Raw genomic sequence first — 17,488 nt, forward strand, 5'->3', positions numbered from 1 at the left:
TTGCGGGCGCTCCCGTGATACAGCCGGCGGCTATATCACTCGGCCCCGCCCCCGGCGCGGCGCATCATTGGCTGTGATTGACAGCAGCGCAAGCCAATGGTTGCGCTGCTTTTAATCCATCCACTATAACCAATCAGCGACCAGGCTGATTGGCTGAATGGAGGTCGGGAGCGAGCGGCCGAGTTTCGAGGTGTCAGGTAAGTAAAACGGGGGGGCTGGGGCGGCGGTATTTTCAAAAGTTTTTTCACCTTAATGCATAGAATGCATTAAGGTGAAAAAATGTATACCTTTACAACCCCTTTAAGGCCCCTTTCACACTGGGGCGGTAAAGCATCGCTATTTTTAGTGGCGCTTTACGGCTGTTTTAGCGGCAGTATTTGGCCGCTAGCGGGGTGCTTTTAACCCCCGCTAGTGGCCAATAAAGGGTTAAAACCACCCGCAAAGCGCTGCTTCATCGGTGGTATAGCCGCGCTGCCCCATTGATTTCAATGGGCAGGAGCAGTGAAGGAGCAGTGTATACACCGCTCCAAAGATGCCGCTAGCAGGACTTTTTTCAGCGTCCTGCCAGCGCACCGCTCCAGTGTGAAAACCCTCGAAGACTTTCACACTGGAGAGACAGCAGCGGTTGTTTCAGGGCGCTTTGCAGGCGCTATTTTTAGTCCTGCAGCACCTGCAAAGCGCCCCAGTGTGAAAGGGGTCTTACTGTCACAAGGGATGTTTACATTCCTTGTGACAGCAATAACAGTGATTAAAAAAAAAAAGTGTAACTTTTTTTTTTTTAAATGCATAGAATATCGGCAGACAATATCAGCTATCGGCCTGAGAGGTGGCTGAAATATCGGAATCGTATTGGCACCGAAAAAAAAAAAACGATATTGGTCGATCCCTAGACCTGAGACTGAAAAAAAAAAAAAATTGTCCTAGAGACACAGAGTTTCTAAAAACCCAGTCTTAAAAAAAAAAAAAAAAAAAAGAAAAAAAGAAAAAAAAAAAAATAAGGAATGAGGTGAGGTTTACCTAGACACCGGTGGGCAGACTTACTAAAACTGGAGTGTGCAAAATTTGCTGCAGCTCTGCATAGAAACCAAATGGCTTCAAGGTTTTTTTATTATTATTATTATAATACAGGGTTTATATAGAGCCAACAGTTTGCGCAGCGCTTTACAGCATGAGGGCAGACAGTACAGTTACAATACAATACAGGAGGGATCAGAGGACCCTGCTCGATAGAGCATACAGTCTAGAAGGGAGGGTCAAGTGGAACAAAAGGTAACAGTTGTGGGGGATGATCAGATGAAGAAAATTAAAAGTTGTTAGGTGTGGGTAGGGTAGGCTTCTTTGAAGAGGAGGGTTTCCAGGGATTGTCTAAAACCTAATAGAGTAGGAGATAAGCGGACAGATTGGGGTAGGGAGTTCCATAGGATTGGAGAGGCTCTGGAAAAGTCCTGGAGGCGAGCATGGGAGGAGGTGACGAGGGAGCTAGAGAGCAGGAGGTCTTGGGAGGAACGAAGAGAATGATTAGGTTGGTATTTTGAGACTAGGTCAGTGATGTAGCTGGGGGCTAAGTTGTGGATGGCTTTGTAAGTAGTTGTTAGTATTTTGAATGTAATTTGTTGGGTGAGCGGAAACAAGTGGAGGGATTGACAGAGAGGAGTAGAAGACACAGAGTAATTGGTAAGGTGGATGACTCTGGCAGCAGCATTCATGATGGACTGAAGAGGTGATAGACTATGTAGAGGTAAGCCAATGAGGAGGGAGTTGCAGTAGTCGAGGCGAGAGATGACCAGGGAGTGAATTAAGAGCTTTGTTGTGTCATTGGTTAGAAAGGGGCGTATTTTGGAGATGTTCCGGAGGTTGAGGTGGCAAGATTTTGACAGTGATTGGACGTGGGGCATAAAGGAGAGTTCAGTGTCCGGGATTACACCTAGGACCTTGGCATGCAGGGATGGGTTTATAGTTGTGCCATCGATTTTGACAGAAAGATCAGGGGAAGAGGTACACGGGGAAGGCAAAATTATAAGTTCGGTTTTGGATAGATTAAGTTTGAGGAAGTGGTGTGACATCCAGACTGATATATCAGATAGTAAATTAGATATGTGAGGAGACTGAAGGAGTGAGCTGAGGGATAGAGAAATAGATTTGGGTGTCGTCAGCGTAGAGGTGGTATTGGAAGCCATGGAAGGCTATCAGCTGACCCAGGGAGGAGGTGTAGATTGAAAATAGGAGAGGTCCAAGAACACAACCTCGGGGGACCCCAACAGAGAAAGGAAGAGGAGAGGAGGAAGTAGAATTGTAAGTAAAGGTGCAGTTAGATAAGTAGGAAGAGAACCAGTGAAGAGTACAGTCATGGAGACCAAAGGCGTGGAGTTTTTTGAGAAGGAGGGGGTGGTTAACCGTATCAAAGGCAGCAGAGAGGTCCAGGAGTAGAGTACAGAATAGTGTTGATTGTTTTTGGCTGTTAGTAGATAGTTTGTTAGTTTTAGGAGAGCAGTTTCTGTGGAGTGTTGAGGACAAAATCCAGACTGAAGGGGATCAAGAAGGCTATTATCAGCAAGGCGGCCGCTCAGTCGGTTGTAGACCAGACATTCAAGGAGTTTGGATAAAAAGGGGAGCAAGGGGATGGGGCGTAGGTTGTCAAGATTGGATGGGTCCAGTGAGGGCTTTTTAAGTATGGGGCTGACAAGTGCATGTTTTAGAGAGTTGGAGTAGATGCCAGAAGAGAGGGAGAGATTGAAGATGTGGGTTAGTGTAGAATAGAGCCAGAGGGTGAACGTAGCATTTGCGAGGGAACAAGATCCAGGGGGCAGGTGGGAAGATGGGCGTTAGCAAGTAGTTTAGCAACCTCGTCTATAGTGATGGGGTTGAAAGAGGGAAGTAATGATTGTACCTGTGGGCATGAAGTGTAAAGCATGGAGGGTACTTGAATAGTAGAGATCTCCTCACGAAATGTATCAATCTTTTGTCTGAAAATTTTTATACAAAATTCCAATAATTTTGTGCTTACCTTACTATACAGATGCAATGGTCTCCTTTAAAAATCCCAATTTTACAGAGGCAGCTTAGGCTTTCTCTTGTAAATTTGTTTTCTTTTGTCTGAAGTTATTGGCGATCTCCTGGGCAGTGAGTGAGTTGGTGGGTGGAGGACGAAGTAGAGAGTTGAAGGTAGAGAAGAGTTGATGGGGACAGGATGATAAGGTGTTAATGAGAGAGATAAAGTAGGTCTGCTTGGCAGTGAGGAGGCAGGAATTATATTTTTGGAAGGCAGATTTATACTGGCTGAAATCTTTCTGGGACTTCATCTTACGCCACAGGCGCTCAAGAGTGCGGCTATGTTTTTTCAGACTTTTAGTGTCACCTGTTTGCTAAGGTTGAAGGGGATGGGGCCTGATTCTGTGTATAGTGAGGGGGCCAGTGTGTCCAGCGAGGCTAGAAGTAAAGTGTTGTAGACAGAAGAGGCTAGATTGGTGCAGGACAGGGGTGCAATTTTGTCACAGAGGTGGTCAGTAGCAGAGTAGAGAAGAGAAGAATTGAGATGGCGCAGGTTTCTACAGGTAACCTTTAGGCGGTTGGAGGGAGAGGAGGTGGAGGAGAGGTAGACAGTGAAACTAATAAGGTAGTGATCAGAGAGAGGGTAAGGATAGTTGCAGAGGTTGCACAGAGTGCATAGGTGGAAGAAAACCAGGTCAAGGGTATTGCCTTAAGAGTGCAGGTCAAAGGAGGAAGTTAGACTGAGAAGTTTGGAAGCAGGAGGAGTGTTAGTATTAGTAGGGATGTTGAAGTCCCCGAGAATAATAGTGGGGATTTCAAAAGAGAGAAAGTAGGGTAGCCAGGCAGAGAAGTCATCAAGAAAGGTTGATACTGATCCAGGGGGCTGGTAGATCACAGCTATCCTTAGAGAAACTAGGAAAAAGAGATGAATGCAGTGCGCCTCAAATGAGGAGAGTGACAGAGAGGGAGGTGGGTGAAGTACCTGAAAGGTGCTATGTGGGGCTAAAAGGATTCCAACACCCCCTCCTTTGCATCCACTGGGTCTGGGGGAGTGAGTCCAAAGAAGACCACCTTGGGATAGGGCAGCAGAAGACGCAGTGTCGGATTCATGAAGCCAGGTTTTGGTAATGGCGAGTAGATTAAATGAGTTAGCGATAAAGAGATCATATACAAAAAAGGAAAAATTGGGATTTTAAAAGGTGCAAACAGGGTGACACAAATTTAATGTAAAAAAATTTTCACATTTTATTTAGAAAAATTGATAAAAACATGGTTTTAAAAAGAGTTTACATGCAATGTACTGAAACAATCTTAATATAGTGCAACTGAAGGATTGATTTCTCAACATGTTTCACCACACACCGTGGCTTCTTCAGGAGAGTAGTATCTATCAGGCACTAAGAAAACAATACAGTAAGTTACAAAGTACACAAAAAAAGACAAAGAAAAAACACTATAAACACAAGGCAAAAAAATAGTACCACACATCCAAACCGCCAATGCAACATTTAAGCCAAATATGGGATCTGTTTACCTGTATGCAGGTCTTTCAAAAAATTGAAATAGCGAATTGAATGCAAACTCAAATAGTTAAGCTACTTAAATCGGGAAGCAAGCCCAGCCAGAGGATCAGTTGATGACCACAGAGGGTAGGTAAAATCGTGTTTTTAACTGATGGAAGAGATCCTGAAATGTGAGTGGAGAAAGGAATAAAGTGATCTTTAATTTACGTCTCTCAATTCTTAATTTTTCTATATTTATCTTTTATCTCTTAATTACTTTTTCTCTTGAGATCCCTGGATGGTATTTGTGTACCACCAGGGTCCCTATTGGTCGCCATCAATGTGGAGGCCCTCTACAACTCTATCCTCCACGAGCGGGGGGTTGGGGTTGTGGAGGGCTTCCTATCGGAAAGGGGCCCTGGGGCCTTCGCCTACAATTGTTTCATCTTGGATCTTTTACGGTTTATCCTAACCAATAACATCTTTCTTTTTGTCCGCTCCCACTACCTCCAGTTGCAGGGTGTTGCGATGGGGACTAAATGTGCCCCATCGTACGCCAATCTGTACCTGGGGGGGGGTGGGAGCGGGAGGTTTTCTCCTCAGATGACTATAGCCGATTCTTTAACAATGTTTTGATTTGGCGTCGATTCATCAACTATATTTTTGTGGTGTGGACTGGTTCTAAGGAGGAACTTCTTCTCTTCTTGGACACACTTAAGGCCAATTCCTATAATCTCAAATTCACGATGACGTGTGATCAAAATATGATCAATTTTTTGGATATTTCCATTTATCTTAATTCAGATGGTACACTTGGCTCCTCCTTGTTTAGAAAGTCCTCGTCAGGAAACACCATTTTACACGCGGCCAGCTCCCACCCCAAGCCCTTGGTGGTGAGCATTCCTTATAGTCAATATCTACGACTAAGGAGAAACTGCAGCCACGACCAGGACTTTGAAAAGGAAGCAGGGGCATGGCAGCTACGCCTCTTGGATAAGGGCTATAGTTGCTCCACTCTCAAAAAGGCATACCATAGGGCCAAATCACACAATCGAACTGAATTATTCCATTCGTCGAAACCTCGAAAATCGGATCTCGAGGTACGGCTGATAACGATATATTCTAAACAGCATCAAAAAGTCAGTGAGATTATTCAGAAATATTGGCCCCTATAGTCCAATGACAAAGTAATTTCCAAATATGTGAAACCAACTCCCTCCATTACCTATAGAAGATCCAGATCCTTAAAGGATCAATTGGTCCATAGCCACTTAACACAGAGATCTGCAAGAAATAATCGGAAAGGCAGTGCCCCATGTGGTAGGTGCGATTTCTGTAGATATATTTTAGATGCAGAGGAGATAACCCTTCCAGATGGGACTTTATATCAACCCAATTTTTTTGTCAACTGTCAATCCATTGGCGTGGTCTATTACATGAGGTGCACTTGTAAGGCTTTTTACATAGGGAAAACCAAGAGGGCCTTTTTCCACAGGATTAGGGACCATGTGTCCCTCGTCCAAAAGAAAAAGATGGAAACAGCCATCAGTCGACACATGGGTTTATACCACTCATTTGATCTAACTAAGATGAAATTTTTTGCCCTGGAATTCCTACCCACTCATGAGAGGGGGGGGGGGGGGATGTGGATAGAATTCTCCTGCAGAAGGAGACGAGGTGGATCCACTCTTTGGGTGCCACCTCGCCTCCTGGGCTCAACGAATCCATGAGCTTTAGGCCTTTCCTCTAGGGATTTTGAGGGCCATGTTCTCAGTTGCTCCTTAAATTGGTGACTTTTTGACCTCTATTGATACTTTTATATGTGTTAGGTTCCTGTACCAGGTTTTCATATGTACACCCTATCTAAATTGCCTTCACTTCATTTTTTGCCATTGTGGTCTATGGATCAATTATGCAGATTGTATTTATCAATTACCTTTGAATATACAAACAGAAATAGAAAGGGGGAGGAAATTAAAACAATATAGAGGTGTTGCCTGGTCATTTCCGGTGTGCCCAGCACCTTTGATTACATTGATTTGATTGATGTATTTCTCTTCCTGACTTGGCTGGAGGTGTCACTTCCGGTTTTGCTGCCTATTGGTAGATGCCCCTGCAGTGTCCTCCCCTCCCCTAGGTTTTGGCGCCAAATTTGGAGAGGGGGAGTATTTAAACACTCTGGTGGTGGTTCAATAGAGATCCAGCCTGAGAGGAGGAGGATGTCATTTTCTTCACTTACCAGCTGATCCAGGTATTCCATGCTACTCTGAGGAAATTTTAGACCAATTTTTGAGGAAACCCTTGCTTTTGTTTTGGGTCCCCTGACTGAAATATTGCTGTTGTCTCTAGGCTTTTTCGTTTGTCCTTTTCCTCCCCCTTTTTTTGGGGTTCTGTCCTGGAAAAAACACGAATTAAAGCAGCTTGATAAACCTGGACTCCTTGGTCTCAAGTCAGTCCTTTATTACAGGTACAGATTCTATTACATGAGGGCACATGAGAAAGGGAGTCTGGTCTTGGGAAGAGGAGAAATGGGAACTAGATTGTGTGCATTGCGCCTGCAGCCAGAGGGTGCAGGGTAATGGGTGCATTGAGTACAGTTAAATAAAGGAGGCCCAGGGTTTGGGTATATTTCACCAGAGGTTAGGAGAAGCAGAAGGGTGAGGGAGGTAATGTGGAAGTGCGATTTATATGAAGGGACATGCCCCAGTGTCCTGGAGTTTTTTTTGTGCATGTGGATTTAGAGCCCATATACACTATTCGATTTTCTGCAGATTTTTGTCTTCAGATTTACTAAAAACCATATAGTGCAAGGCCTTTCCTGATTGCATACAAATTAAAACTCTTAAGGTTTGACCTCATATTATATGGTTTTGGTAAATCTGAAGAAAAAAATCTGCAGAAAATCTAATAGTGTGTATGGGGCCTTAGAATTAGCAGGAGTTGGTGAGTGCAGTCATAAGGAGAGGACAGAAGGGAGGGCGATATATATATAGGCATAATGGAAGGTGTAAACAAGGTCACCTGTAGTCTGTGTGGCATTTTTCAAGGTGTTTTCGAGTGTTCCTTTGCTTTGTGCATTTGCTGAAGTGCAGAGTCAGAAGTGCTCCCACTTATAGAAATACCCCCATTTTGAGAAAGAACCCCATCTGAAAATGTGCCTTTGCCAAGAGATTCTTAGTTATATACTGCTAGGGATAGAGGTGGGTGCTTCTAATTACTAATCAGGGAATTAATAAAAAAAAAAATGACTGGCTACGCAGAGCAAAATTCTCACTTCAGAAACAGACGTACAAGTGGACAGCTAGTAAAGATAAGAAACAGCCATAATTTAAAAGGTAAGGCATAAACAAAAACAAAAGAAAACCCCTTTTCAGTATTAAGGTTAAAGCTGGAGTTGCAGCAGTGTGAGCATACCAGAGTTTTATCGTCAAAGCTTAATTACTTTCCTACCGGGCCAATTCTGGCATGTCTCTCCTACATGTAAAAATCATTTTTTTGCTAGAAAATTACTCAGCTTCCTCGCAGGGGGCGCCTCCTCCACATGCATGGCCTGGGGCTTCTGTGGAGGAGGCGCCCCCTGTGAGGAAGCTGGCTCACAATGTGATTGGAGTCTTCCCAGATCTATAGTGCAGACACAGAACGTCTCTCACACCTCTCAGCCAGGACAGGAAGCCTCCATCTTCCATCGGGGACACGGAGGAGAGACAGAGAAGATCCTCACACAGGAGGAAGAGAAGCTGAGAGTTGGGAGAGATTTCCCCCTTCATGTCCATTCACCGTGCTGGGAAGAATCAGAAGTCACTCGACCATAGAAGACTCATCAGAGGAACCATAGGGAACATCCAAGAGGACCCCAACCATAAAAGACTCATCAAAGGAGCTCCATATCAACCTCCAGACCAGGACACCCTCAGCCAGACTGCCGTACTGGACGGAGCTATCTTGTTTGTCTCTGGCCCTATACTGGAAAGTCGTGCTGTGAAGTTGCCAGTGATTGAGCATCAGGCTGCCATACAAGCTTACTTAAGCTTGCCTTCTGGTAAGCGTGCAATCCTTATGGTGGTGGATCTCTTCACATGGTGGTGTCTGTAGAATTAAGCCTCATTTTCACTTCTCCTGAATACCTCTGGATGTCACTCACGGACTTCTTATTACTACGCCTACATTTTTATTGTTGGGACTATTTAGTCAGTTTTTTATCACTCTTTTATGATTCTTTTTGCTATTAATATTGCTTGTTTTTTTAATACTTCCTTGGGTCCATCACGGATCCTCTGATTTAATTAATTCATCTAATTTCAATATATTTTTCACTTTTGTAGCGCTTATCACATTTTTATATTATCATCCCAGTATAACCACTTCAACCCAAGGATGTCCTATAGTCAGGGAAGTGGTTACTTGGAAAAAAAAAAAGGCCGATTGGCTACCATGCACAGCTGCACCAGAGTCTGCGTGCTCCAGCTTTAGTAAATCAACCCCATTGTGTCCACCATACACATTATAATGAGGAGAGAAGTGAGGCGAAGTCTTCCTGGAGGTATGTAGATCCTTTTTGCTACTACAGCAATCTTTTAAAAAGAACCAGCTAGGATTATATTAGTCTATAGCAGGGTTCTCCAAATTTTCTAAACAAAGGGCCAGATTTTTGTCCTTCAGGCTTTAGGGGGGCTGGACTGTGCTGTGGCTGGTGAGAGTAAAAAATGCCCTGTCATCAATGGGAGTAAGCAGTACCCCATAACTGGTTTTAATGGGAGGAATAGTGCCACAAGGGCCTGATAAAGGCAAGCAAAGGGCCGCATCCGGCCCTCGGGCCACAGTTTGGAGACAACTTGGTCTATAGCACCAGATTTACCAGGAAGCACGTTAAGAGACTTTTTTTTTAGTGAAGGATTTGCAGTAGGCATTTTGTATGTTTGTAGTTTGTGCATTCTCAGGCAATGCTAGGCAGATACACAGATTGGCAGTTATTAAGTAATCATGTGATGGTCATATAGGCTCAGGCAAGGGGGGCAATTCATGAGCAGATCTCTGTCGCCTTCATTGTGAAGCCTGATAAATCTTCCCTGTGTGTTCTGCCAAAGCCCAGCCACTGCCAGCCCTACCCCACCCAGAATGAAGGCGACACCTATAGATGTACAAATCATTTTTGTCAGGCTCCAGGCAGATGAATTTAGTTCTGTCAGGTTAGAAATGAGAATGGTGCATCCCTTGGGGCAATTATCCTTCCTTCACTACCAAGAAAAGTCAAATCTTCATAACAAGCCAGTGACCGTTCAACATCCAGACACTTTAAATCTACAGATCATTTCTAGCATGTAAAGTGGACCTGTCATCACATATTTCAATGCTCAGAGCATGTATGGTAAATAATGCTTCAGTGTAACCCTTCCTGATATTACCTCTCTCAGAGACTACAGTATTCCCCCCCGACATTTACGCCATCTGCTTTTCTCTCCAGAAGAGCGGCGCCATCTTTGTTCAAGCCGTCATCCACTTCTTGGATTGGGAGATGGCACAAAGCATGTAAACCAAGAATCTCCAAACTTTTGAAACAAAGGGCAGTAAACTGGCCCTTCAAACGTTAGGGGGACCAGACTGTGGCCAGTGGGAGGAGGAAATTCCCTGGCATCAGTGGGAGTAAACAATGCCATAGACTTGGTGGTTGGTCAGAGGTAAAGTAAAAAAAAAAAAAAAAAAAATAATGATATCATTGGTGTCAGTAGGCGGAATCGTGCCCCATCATTGCTAAAATTAGTCTCCTATCTTTGGTGTCAGTGGAAGGAATAGTGCCCCCAAGGGCCAGATAGAGGCAAGCAAAGGGCCACACTTTGGATACCCCTGCTGTAAATCCTGGTGTCTGCAGTTCTTGGCTGTGTTCACAGATATCCAACAGATCAGCTCCTGGCTGCAGCCTCTCAACTTGTGACTTTATACAAAGTTACAATGTAGTCTAATCAGTGGGGGGAGCAGGGAAGACTGAGAAAATGCTTCCTCCTGCCTGCAGCAGACTGATGACATCTCAGCCTAGGCAAAGTCGCTGACTGAAGCTTAACCACTTCAATACCGGGCACTTAGACACCTTCCCGCCCAGCCCAATTTTCAGCTTTCAGCGCTGTCGCAATTTGAATGACAATTGCGCGGTCATGCTACACTGTACCCAAACAAATTTTTTATCATTTTGTTCCCACAAATAGAGCTTTCTTTTGGTGGTATTTGATCACCTTTGCGGTTTTTATTTTTTGCGCAACAAATAAAAAAAAGACCGAAAATTTTGAAAAAAAACAAGTTTTTCTTTGTTTCTGTTAAAACTTTTTGTCAATAAGTACGTTTTCTTCTTCAATGACGGGCACTGATATGGCTGCACTGACGGGCACTGATGGGCACCGATGAGGTGGCACTGATGATGGGCACTGATAGGTGGCACTGGTATGCGGCACGGATGGGCACTCATAGGTGGCACGGATGGGCACTCATAGGTGGCACGGATGGGCACTCATAGGTGGCACGGATGGGCACTCATAGGTGGCACGGATGGGCACTCATAGGTGGCACGGATGGGCACTCATAGGTGGCACGGATGGGCACTCATAGGTGGCACGGATGGGCACTCATAGGTGGCACGGATGGGCACTCATAGGTGGCACGGATGGGCACTCATAGGCGGCACGGATGGGCACTCATAGGTGGCATTGATGGTTACTTATGGGTGGCACTGATAGTTGGCACAGATGGGCACTGACAGGTGGCATGGACACTGATGGGTGGCACTGATGGCATTACTTGTTTGCAGTGATGCCCCTAAGGGTGGCATTGCTGGGCATCACTGCAACATAATTGTGCCAATCAGTGCCCATTTGTGGGCACAGATTGGCACAGATTTGGCACACTGGGCACATGTGGATGGCCATGGGGTACATACCTGGCCATCCATATGTTGCCCCTTCCCTGGTGGTCCTAGTGGCGATCCCTGGTGGTCCAGTGTGGTGATCTGCGGGGGGGCTGCGCTGATAAACAATCAGCGCAGACCGCCCCTGCCAGGAGAGCCGCCGATCGGCTCTCCTCTACTTGCGTCTGTCAGACGCGAGTGAGGAAGAGCCGATCAACGGCTCTTCCTATTGACAGCGTGATCAGCCGTGATTGGACACGGCTGATCACGTGGTAAAGAGCCTCCGCCGGAGGCTTTTTACCAAGATCAGTGTAGCGGTGTGTCAGACTGACACACCGCTCCACCGATCGCCGCGATGCGCGCCCCCGGGGGCGCGCTGCGGCATGTTATCCTGCTGGACGTCATATGACGTCCAGTCAGGATAACAGAACCACTTCCCGGACGTCAATCCGCTATAGGGCGGGCGGGAAGTGGTTAAAGTGCCTGGCAAGGCAAAATAAAAAATACATAAGCCATACATCTCTGCATTTCATGCACATTTCCCCATGTTTGACCCTTTTAAAGCCAGTGCAAGTACAGACTTTATGTGGTTGTCTGCGGGCTGGTGGTAAGCTAAGCTTGGTTTTTCCCTTGGCCTTGTTTGTACAAGTACAGAAACCTACCTGAGGACCTGCCAGAAATGCAATCTGCTTCCAAATCCTTGTGTAAGCTGACAACACACTGCCTTTTGGTGGAAGGAGTGGTGACAGCCCTGCCCAGCGTCTTTTACTAAATCACTCCGACTTTTTTTTGGGGGGGGGGGGGGGGGGGGGGGAGGGAGCAGAAAAAAGACAGCGTTGTTGCATTTTGAAACATGTCAATAATTCAATATTGCAGACGTGACAGGTGCACTTTACGTTGTGAATCTGCAATGTCATCTCCTATAATTATATACTGATGATGAAGTCTGTAAGGATCTCAGTGCACTTCACTCAGGTAAATAGGGATGGGAGAAGAATTGGGCTGCACATAATCTGTGCTCTTCAGTGTCTCTCAAAAGTAGAACTAAATGGGTAAAAAAAAAAAAATTGCAAAATCTAGACACTAGAAAGCGTAAGTCCTGCGACTCTATGAAAAAACAGAACACCTTTCTGCAGATTGGGGGGTTTGGCCACTTCCTGGGTGTGCTTTTAGTTTAATTGCACCCAGCGTCTTGTTCCTGTAGGTGGCGACATCAAAACAATCCCTAATGAAGTACAGCTGTGACCTTCAATGACCAGAGAAACTTTTTTTTTTTTTCCTACCAAGAATAAAAAAAAAAAAAAAAAAAAAAAAAAAAAAAAAGGATGGTTACAACCCCTGTCCGTTTTCTTTTCCATCTTTGGGGAGATTTCCAGTCACTTCCTGTCCCATAGCAAAAAAAAAAACAGGAAGTGAGAGGAAATCCCTGGCTCTCATCAGAACTAGTGCCCCATTGAAAGATTTCCCCTCTATTCCTGTTCTGGTGAAAACACATTTTGGGATTTTCTTTCACTCTCCATGAGAACAGTAAACAGGACAAATGGAGAGAATGAATCTCACCAACGGGGGCACAGACAGCAATACAAAAACTGAAAGGGGTTCAAATCCCTCTCCACTCTATCCAAAGTGGGCGCAGTTATATGAGGGTGCAAAGACTTTGCCAGTGTCCAATCACCTGAAGGTAGGGGCATACAACTCATGATCTACGACTATAGTTAGAAGCCGATTGGTTACTACACACAGCTGCACCAGATTGTGTGGTCCAGTTTTAGTTAATCTCCCACTTTGTGTCCTGCATGGTTATGATTAAGTCTTGCCTTCATTTATACTGCAATTCTCAACTTCCCTTTAGTCTTGGCACAGCTGTACAGGCTTATCTCCCATACTGAAATGACTGATTTCACTGCACACTGAGCTTCTCATAATGTGCATTAGAAACTGCAGCAATTCTGGTAGAGCCCACATCATAGGATGTCCATTATGTCCTTACCTGTAGCCTGCCTAGGAATGTCAATTCCTCCAGACTGACACCCACCCATCAAGGCATTTTGAGATTTGCATAACTCCTCCCAAGAGTCAGCCCACAGAAGACACAAAGGGGTCAATTTACTAAAAGCAAATAGACTGTGCACTCTGCTCCACAGCTTAGTAAATGAGCAGAAGCTATACGGACTTCCATCATCCAATCATGTGGAAGATTTTTTTTTTTTTTTACAGTGTAAAATCATTGCACTGCATCTTTAACCACTTGCCTACTGGGCACTTACACCCCCTTCCTGCCCAAGGCATTTTTCAGCTTTCAGCGCTGTTACACTTTGAACAATTGGGCGGTCGTGCTACACTGTACCCAAACAAATTTTTTCATCATTTTTTTTCACACAAAAAGAGCTTTCTTTTGGTGGTATTTAAATCACTGCTGTTTTTTTTTTGTAAAAAATAAGACCAAAAATTTTGAAAAAAAAAAAAAAGGTTTACATTTTTTCTGTCAGTAAATTTTGTAACTAAGTAATTTTTCACCTTCACTGATGTGCGCTGATGAGGCGGCACTGATGGGCTGAACTAGTGGGCATTGATGAGATGGCACCAATATGCCGCACTGATGGGCATTGATCGACAGCAGTGATGGGCAGCACTGACTGGCATCGCTAATGGACACTGACTGGTGGCACTTGTGGGCAGTGGTGGGCACCGATTGCTGCCACTTGTGGGCACTATATGCTGGCATTGGTGGGCAATGGTGGGCACTGTTTTGTGACACTGTATTTATTGTAATCAGGTCACTGATTAGATGTCCCTGTGAGGAGATGCTGCTGATTGGCTATCCTCTCCTTACACTGTCAGTGTGAGGCGAGGAGAGCCGATTACCGGCATCTACTTGTTTACATGTGACCGGCTGTGATTGGACACAGCTGATCACATGGTTAAAGAGCCGTGGACGCGGCTCTTTACAGAGATTGGGGTCGCGCCGTGTCCTAGCAACACGGCGCGGCCACGGGAGAGGGGCCGTTCTCGGACGCCGTCATATGACGTCGTCCCAGAACGAGAGCTGCACCGCCTTGCCGTCATTTGACAATGGGCGGGCAGCAAGCAGTTAAACGGTAACTCCACATTTGTTGAGAAAAAAAAAACAAACAAAAAAAAACATTCCCCTCTGGGTGATCTATGTACATTGCAAGAATTTTAACAAACTTTGTTGCAGATTCCTATCTTTTGTTATTCTAAAGAAATCCCTGTGTGTTTGTCTGTGTCCATGTGGAAAGTGAATCTAATGGGAGTGGTTTCATGATCATCACTCAGCTGTGCACCTGCAGGGCTCTAATGAGGAAAGCTACTGGGCCTGAATCCCTTTAGCCTGATTTCCTATTGGGAGTATCTCACCAAAAATGACATTTTTGTTGCAGGGGATGCCTGAAATCTGACTTGTATCTTAGCGCAGACTTCTGGGAAAATTGGTGAGCCAATCACATGAACAGGAAATGTTTCTGGGGTGCGTTCTGTATACATTCGGTGTACAGAACACCTCCAGGTAGTCATATTGTATTGCATTTTCAGAAAATTACAGAGCTGCAGATTGAAAAGGAAAAGTAAATTTTTAAGAACATTTATATACAATAGGACTTGTGTGACAATTGTATAAGCTATATAAATGTCTTTATTTGCCATTTCTTTTCCTCATGAAAGTGGGGTTACCCTTTAACCACTTTAATACTGGGCACATTCACCCCCTTCCTGCCCAGGTCAGTTTTCAGCTTTCAGAGCTGTTGCACTTTGAATGACAATTGCGTGGTCATGTAACACACTATAATATATATAATTTTTACCATGAACATATAAGCTCTTTTTTGGTGGCATTTAATCACAGCTGTTTTTACTTAATAAACAAAAAAACAAAAAAAAGGAGACTGAAAAAAAAAAAATTTTTGCAAACAAATCTTTCTTTAAAAAAAATGTAGGCCAAAATGTATTTTGCTACATTCCTTTGGTGAAAATAACCCAAATCAGTTTGTATTATTTAATCTGTAGGAAGAGTCCACAAACTATGGTATATACAGCAATACCTTGGTTTACGAGTAACGTGGGTAACGTGGTAAACAAGCTTTTTGCATGACGAGCAAAATGTTTTTTCAAATTATACCTTGATATGCAAGACAAGCAGTAGAAGGATCAGTTTCAGTTTTAAATATATATATATATATACACACACATACATACATACATATATATACACACACACACACACACACTGTATATATATATATATATATATATATATATATATATATATATATATATATATATACATACATATAAACACATTTTAAATGCCCATCAATGAAGCCTTATCAGTGTCCATCTGCAGCCTTGCCCCAAATTGTACCATGATCAGCTTTTAAATTGTTGCGCCGCCAAGGTAGACAGAGTGGGATGTCCTGTGTAGTCGGCTCCTCTCGCATTCCCACCCCTTGGCCGGGTTCCTATGATGGACACCACACCGGTCCAGTGGCGGGACGTAAATGCTAGGAGGCGGGATGTAAATGCTAGGAGGCGGGACTAGGCGTGACTGCGGGCGGAACCGAGCCTAGCCGAGTACACTCGGCGCTGTATTTCGGCGGCGCTGGGTTAGCTCCTTTCCCTCCAAAGCAGCGGTTCGGCGTATAACACGCACCCATGATTTTCCTCTGATTTTAAGGGGAAAAAAATTGCGTGTTATACGCCGATAAATACGGTATATCCCGCGTTAAGGAGTCTGGTACGAATCCATGTAAAGCCGCTGGTGTATACAGTACTGTATGTGGTCAGAGGTCCAGGAGTTCTGGTGGCTCCCAGAGCTTCCTGGAGAACTCAGACACACCCAGCTGGGTGGGGCGGGCGTAATGCGCGTTCGGAGCACCTGAATCTCTCAACTGTTCCAGAGTGTCTCCGAGTTCTCCAGGAAGTGCTGGAAGCCACCAGCGCCCCCAGGCCTCTGGCCACATACAGTACTGTATACACCAGCAGCTTTACATGGATGAGCACCAGACTCCTTAACGTGGGATAAACATTGTGAGTCCAATTCCAATTTTTTTTTTTCACATTGAAACTGATCCTTCTACTTATCGTATTGGACCCCGGACCTCTGGCCATGTACTGTATACACCATGCACTTTATACTGTACTGTATTTTGTATTGCCGTAATCATTTTTATAGAGAAAAAATGGTTGTGGAACGAATCATCTGCATTTCCATTATTTACTATAGGGAAGTTTGCTTTGATATACGAGTGCTTTGGATTACAAGCATGTTTCTGGAACAAATTATGCTCACAATCCAAGGTATTACTCTATCTGAAATTTGATCAATCCTTATGTACTGTTGGCCTCTCATTTCTCGAGGCCCAAAAATGTCAGGACAGTACAAATAGCCCCCAAATGACCTCTTTTTGGAAAGTATACAGTCCAAGGTATTTAGTAAGAGGCATGGCGAGTTTTTTGTTGTAATTAGTCATAGTTTTTTGGAAAATGAACAAATTAAACAAAGTTTTCACGATTTCAATTTTTTTTTTTTCACCAATGTAGTACAGAGTCACATATAACTAGGGTGACAGTGTAAGCCACACCCCCCTGCCCATCTCTCTGAACTTGACAAACAGTGGCTTCCTACCCAGTCACTGCCTCCCTGACATGTCAGCCGTGTTTGCTCCGCCCATACACGCCCACCAGCAGGTCATGTGATCCCGAGCGATTCACAGACCTGTTGGTGAGTGTATAGAGCGGGACAGACACGTCACAAAGAGGAGGAGAGGAGGACTAGATAGATACACACCCACTAGCAGGTCCGTGAATCGCTCAGGAAGCAACAGCAATCAAGTAACCTGCTCATTAACAAAAAAAAAAAAAGTAGAACAGGCACATTTTTTCTATAATCTAAGCATGGATTAAACTGTTATATTTAATGTTTTAAGGATGACAATATCACTTATGTTTTCAACCACATTAAGAGGAGTACTGAGGCAGACCGATCATAGCTGGCAGGAGGGGCTCGCAGGGTGCAGAATAAAGCTTTATGGAAAACATCTTAGCACCCTGCCAGCCCCCCCTCCCACCAGCCATGATCGGTCTGCATTGCATA

Source organism: Aquarana catesbeiana, linkage group LG11 (assembly GCF_042186555.1).
Source record: "Aquarana catesbeiana isolate 2022-GZ linkage group LG11, ASM4218655v1, whole genome shotgun sequence".
NCBI lineage: Eukaryota > Metazoa > Chordata > Amphibia > Anura > Ranidae > Aquarana > Aquarana catesbeiana.